Genomic DNA, 6,000 nt, shown 5'->3' with positions numbered 1-6,000 from the left:
TTATCCGAAATATGTGGTAGCAGCTAAAACATAGAAAAGTCAATCACTGGAACCAGTTAAGAAGGTTAAAAGTTGATTTTTAAGAGCTAGGAGGAGGCTGTCAGTTGTGTTCTGTAGTCTCCAATTTTGCCATGAATGATCTTTGCTTGAAATGGAGAACCAACTTAAAATAGCTAGTTTCCCTCAGTGCCTTCTTTCTTCTCTAATTGGTACAAAAGACCTTCAACAATTCAAGGCATCCTCACCCTTTTATCTTTTGTCTCATAAGTGATATTGTCTCCTTTGATTTAATTGGACTAACAAAGACACATTCTTTTACTATCTGCTGTAACTTCTGATCTACATTCTTCTTAATGAGCACACTGTTTTTCCTTTGTATATAACCAGCTGCACTGTAATGAGCACCCGTTTTGTTCATTATTTATATGGCATATAGATATTCCTAGTTGAATTATGAGAGACACGTTTCTATTAACTACTAGTGGAGTGTGTCTCACTCTGAGTGAATAAGCTACAGTAAAATCTGTCTCTGTCTCCTGCTGCCTTAAATAATAGTAGCTGATCATTGAACTACAAAAAAAATTCATGCAACAAGAACACACAGAAAAAGAATGAAACTAGTAGCCAAGTATTCAATAACGTTAAAGCTACTGAGGTAAAGAATCATTATTTGACAAAAATTTCTGAAAAGCTAAAAAGTATTCTGGCAGCAATTAGGTTTAAACCAACAGGTCACACCATACACCACAATAAGCTCCAAATGGAGCTGGATATAAAAGTTCACATCATAAATACAGGGAACAAGGAAGAAACTGGAAGATTCATTTTGGAGTTATAACTAGAGAAAGAGGTTGTACAAAGGATTGAAAGAATCACAAATGGTAAAATGGACAGTTTTGTTACATAAAATTTAAAGTTTGCATAAAAACTGCAGTTAAAAATTAGCAGTTAACAGGGAAAATATTTTTGTGGCAACTTTCTCTGTTAAAGATCTCATTTCCAAGGTATTTAAGGAACTGATTCAAATGTATAAAAATAAAAGCCATTTCCTAATTGTTAAATGATCAAAGGATATGAACAGGGACTTCTCAAAGGAATAAAGCCAAGCTATGGACAGTTATGTGGGGAGGAAAAGTTCTCAAATGAGTAATAATTAGGGAAATACAATTTAAAGCAACTTTAAATCTATCAGATTGACAAAGATGACAAAAAAATGGAAAAATAACAAATGTAGGAAGGCTGGGTGAAAATAGGCACATTCTAGAAAGCAATTTGGAACTCTGTCCCCAAAGTTACAAAGCTGTGTATATCCTTTGACTCAGCAATACCACTACTGGGTCTGTATTCCAAAGAGATCAAAGAAAGAAAATTATCTATATGTACAAAAACATTTATAGCAGCTCTTTTTTGTAGTAGCCTAGAATTGGAAACTAAGACGGTGCTCATCAATTAGGGAGTGACTGAATTATGGTATGAGAATCAAATCTAGAATCAAAATTAGAGTTTGAAACAAAATTTACTATGTATCATGTAAATCTATAAAAGCAAAAGTACCATTCCTTGAACAAGACACTCCATCACCTGACCCTCGGGACATTTTTCCTGTCTGTCCCTTCTTTGTGGAATGTTCTCCTTCCTTATCTCTCTCTCTGTCTCCTGGCTTCCCTTGCTTCCTGCAAATCTCAGCTAAAATCCCACCTTCTACAAGAAGCCTTTCTTCATTCTCCTTAAGGTTAGTGCCTTACCTCTTTTGATAAGCTGCAGTTTAGCTTCTATATATCTTGTTTATAAAGAATTGTTTTTATGTTGTCTCCTCCATTAGACTGTGAACTCTTTAAGAACAGGAACTGACTTTTGCTTTTCTATGTATTCCTAACACTAAGCACAATGCCTGGCACATCATAAGCACATATTGACTGACTAGCCAGCCAGCTAAATAGAGCCCCTCTTTGTAGGTCTTATTATGTAAATAATTAACTGCTCTTTATGTGACCCATTCTGTCTGTAAGGTTGACAGAGGAGTCAGGGACGTAGATAGCACTGCTATCCTATCATGATACAAATCATCCGTCTCTTGCCTTTGCTAGCTAGGACCTAATCTACCTAATTTACGTGATGTTGAGTAGAGAGAGTGGAGCCAGATTCTTTCATACTTGTGCCCATTTACCTAGGAGGTGGTCAGATTAAGATCTTTCGAAATATGATGAATGAAAATGAGAAAGGTGTTATCAGTCAATTCAAGTCAACAATCACTTATTAAGTACCTACTATGTGCCAAGCATGGTACTGATTGCTAGGGATACAAAGAAAGACAAAAATAGTGTCCCTGCTGTCAGGGAACTCATTGTCTAGTAGGGGAGACAACATGAAAATAACTATGCACAAATAAGTTATATAGAAGATACACTGGGAATTATCAATGGAGGGAAGTTGCTAGCATTAAGGGGAATGGGAAAAGGCTTCCTGCAGAAGATAGGATTTTAGCTGAGACTTAAAAGGAAGCCAAGAAAGCTAAAAGGTAAAGATGAAAAGAAAGAGCATTCCAGGAATGGGGAGATAGCCAGTGAAAATGCCAGGAGTTGGTAGATAGAGTTTCTTGTTCTTGGAACAGCCAGGAGGCCAGTTGTATTGATAATGTGTTTTTGCTTATTGTTAATGTAATTTTGCTTCTTAATGGGAACATCTTTCTCATTCATTAATAGGCCCTTGTGACCTGCGTAAGTCACATGGAAGTCTAAGTCACATGAATTTGAGTTACATGGAGCCTGTGATGGGAGAAGTTTGCTGAACAGTTGGAATAGGAAGGAGTGGAGCTAGAGCAGAGCTGGGAGGAAGTTAGAGAGCACTCAGAGCTAGGAAGGATGCAAGCAAACAGACAGCTGGGTAGCATGAGTGAGACAGCTTGTTTGAAATTTTGTTTAAGGGAGCTGGTTTGTAGGAAACCTAACAGAGGGAAAGCTCGAGGATGGTGTTGTCTTCTGCACTGGTATAGTGTATAGATTTTTTGTTACTATGATGGATTTGTCTTTCTGGTGTTGGGATTTGACTTTCTGGTGTCTGAATAAATATTTTGGTTCTTTCTTCCATGTGGAGATTCTGTTGTATTTTGCAATTCAGAATTGTGCTGAGATATTCATGGCCGCCATAAGTGCTGTGAATGTCACATTGGTGCTACACCAGTGTCATTGGATCACAAAGTATGTGGCAGAATGTAAGATGTAAGAAGAATGGAAAGGTAGGAAGGAGCTAGATTATGAAGGGCTTTATATGCCAAATGATTTTATATTTGATCCTGAAAGGAAGAGGGAGCCACTTGAAATTATTGCAGGAAGGGAGGGAGGTGGAGAGAGGGGGTGACATGGTCAGCCTTCACTTTAAAAAGATCAGTTTCATGAAGTGGAGAGACTTAAGTCAGGGAGTCCAACCAGCAGGCTATTTGCAACAGTCCAGGACTGAGATAATGGTTTATACTAGGTGTGACTTGAAGATCTAACAAAGAAGACTGAGAAGGAGCAGTCACATAGGAGAAGAACTGGGGGAGTGTCATGAAAACCTAGAGAGAAGAGAGTATCAAGGAGAAAAGAGTGATCAACAGTGTCAAAGGTATAGAGAAGTCAAGAAAGATGAAGACTGAGAAAAGGTCCTTGTATTTGGCTCCATAACTAGTCAGGTCTTGGGAAGTTTGAGAGGTGGACGCTGAGAGGCATTTCTACATTTGTTATGTCTGTATCATTATCCTATTCTTTGAAGACATTCTTGATAGTAGACTCGCTAGTAGGCTTTCTAGGAGGCAACCACCACGTTATTTTTTTAATTCTGAATTTTGCTAATGTCAAAAATAAAAGAACTTTTCCACATACTACTGGTTTGCTTTTTAAAATGTATATAACTAATTCAACATATAACTTTCAAAATCGAGTCTGTTTATTTCCTTCTGAACTTCCTTATCTTCTATGCATTTCAAAAATGTTTCAATGGCTTCTTTTTGGGGGGGCAACATTATCATTAGCTCCTCACCCTCTCTTGAAATCCTCTACAAATAAAAGAAAAAAAAACCATACAGTCTTTGTAAAAATTGAACATAATCAAATGCATTTCCTAGTTAATTGTTTTTCCTTCTTATTCCAATTGCATTGAATTTGTTTTTGAAAAAACTTCTCAATTTTACATAATAAAAATCGCCCAGTTTGTCTTCTTTGATTATCTCTATCCCTTCTCTGGACATTCACTCTTCCTCTTTCCATAGTTGCAAAAGCTTCCTTTCCTCTAACAAAGTGTTAATGATGTAACTTTGTATATCTGAATAATGTATCCATTTTGAGCTTATTGTGAGATATCATGTGAGTGGTTGGTCTAAAGCTAATGTTGACCATACTGATTTCTGATTTTCTTAGTAGTTTTTTGGAATAGTGAGGCCTTACCCCAGTATTTACAATTTCTGGTTTTATCGAACACTGTTACTATGTTTGTTTTCTTTTGTATGTTGTATGCATAAGTCATCATAGTCTTTTTTTTTTTCTATTTTTTAGCCAGAAACAAATAATTTTAATGATTATTGCTTTGTTGTATAGTTTGAGATCTGGTACCACTTGTCGCTTTTGCTTCTCATTTTTCTTCATCATTTACCTAAGGTTGTTGACGTTTTGTTTCTCCAGGCTAATTTTGTTTTTATTTTTTACTGCTCTCTGCAGTTATCCTTTGGAAGTTTGATACTACACTGAATAAGTAAGGCAATTTAGGTAGTATTGTCAATTTTATTATATTGACAATCCAACCTGGAGCAATGAATATTTCTCCACTTACATAGATCTGTCTTTATTTCTATAAATTGTTTTGTAGTTGTTTTCCTATTTCTTTTTCTTTCATGGAGTCATTTAGTTCTCTTTGATCCTTTCTTTGGCCACATACTGTTTAATCTCCTTCCAATTCTTTTCTCTAGGGTTCTCATTTCATTCATAGAATCCTTTTGTATATTTTGTTTTGTATCTTCCAGAAATTCTAACAGACCTCATAGGCATGCCATACCTTAATCTGAATGAAGTTCTGCTTATAATCACTGTGGGGTCAATCTCTTTCTTTAGGCTTATGTGCTGGAAATTTCTTGCTGAATAAAATGTCTTTACCATTACTGTTTTCTTCTGCTTATTCATAATTTGAACTTTACTTCCTGAACTGGTCTTTTTTTCTCCCAGGGCCAGGATCCAAATGCTCCTGTACAGTTGGTTGGAATGGTGGGTCCCTGTCTAGAGTTGATTTATAGTCTGATGTCTTATCACTGTCCTTCTCCACTAGTATCTACTATGTACAATAGGCTGGCTATTGGTCCCAGGCTAACCTATATCTGGGTACAGAGTGCTGAGATCCTCAAAGCTGTCTAGGACAGTTCTAGGGCCTGAGGTCTAACGGTTCCATTCTCCATAGGAACTTTGCCACTTGGCTAGATTCCCTCCTGGTCTTCACTCTATGGTTACTTAACTGCCCTGGTACTCAGAAAATTCAGTCTTGTGGTCTTTACTTCTGGGATATGCTTAACTACTCCGGGGTTTTCTGGCTAGATTTCTCTGTCTTTTGGCCAGGGCATGCTTGATCACCCTGAGACTTCCTAGTTAGAGCTCTCTGAGGCTGTGAGATCTTGGAGGTTTCTAAAGTTTTCTTCCTGACTTCTCTGGCTGGGCCCACCTGCTTAATGCCTAGAATCTTTGGTGTTCCTTTTTGCTACCTAGGCTGGACAAAGATATTCACCATAGCTTCCCTTTTTATTTCCTAATCATTATGCGGTCTATTCATTTATTTTATCTTTCATTCTTCCTGGAGTACATATATGAGAATCGAGCTTTTCTACTCCTGTTTGCTTTGCTCTCTTACAAAGGAGGTCATTCTTTGAATTCTTATATAATAAGCTAGTTTTAAATTTGCAGCCCATGAGTCTTCCTTGAATTTTAAAAACCTTGAATTTGTTTTGAGGCTTGGACTGTAAGAAAGGTAAAGGGCTTGATGAGT

This window comes from Notamacropus eugenii, chromosome 1 (genome assembly GCF_028372415.1).
Source record: "Notamacropus eugenii isolate mMacEug1 chromosome 1, mMacEug1.pri_v2, whole genome shotgun sequence".
Classification (NCBI taxonomy): Eukaryota; Metazoa; Chordata; class Mammalia; order Diprotodontia; family Macropodidae; genus Notamacropus; species Notamacropus eugenii.
Note: the sequence above shows the minus strand (reverse complement) of the source record.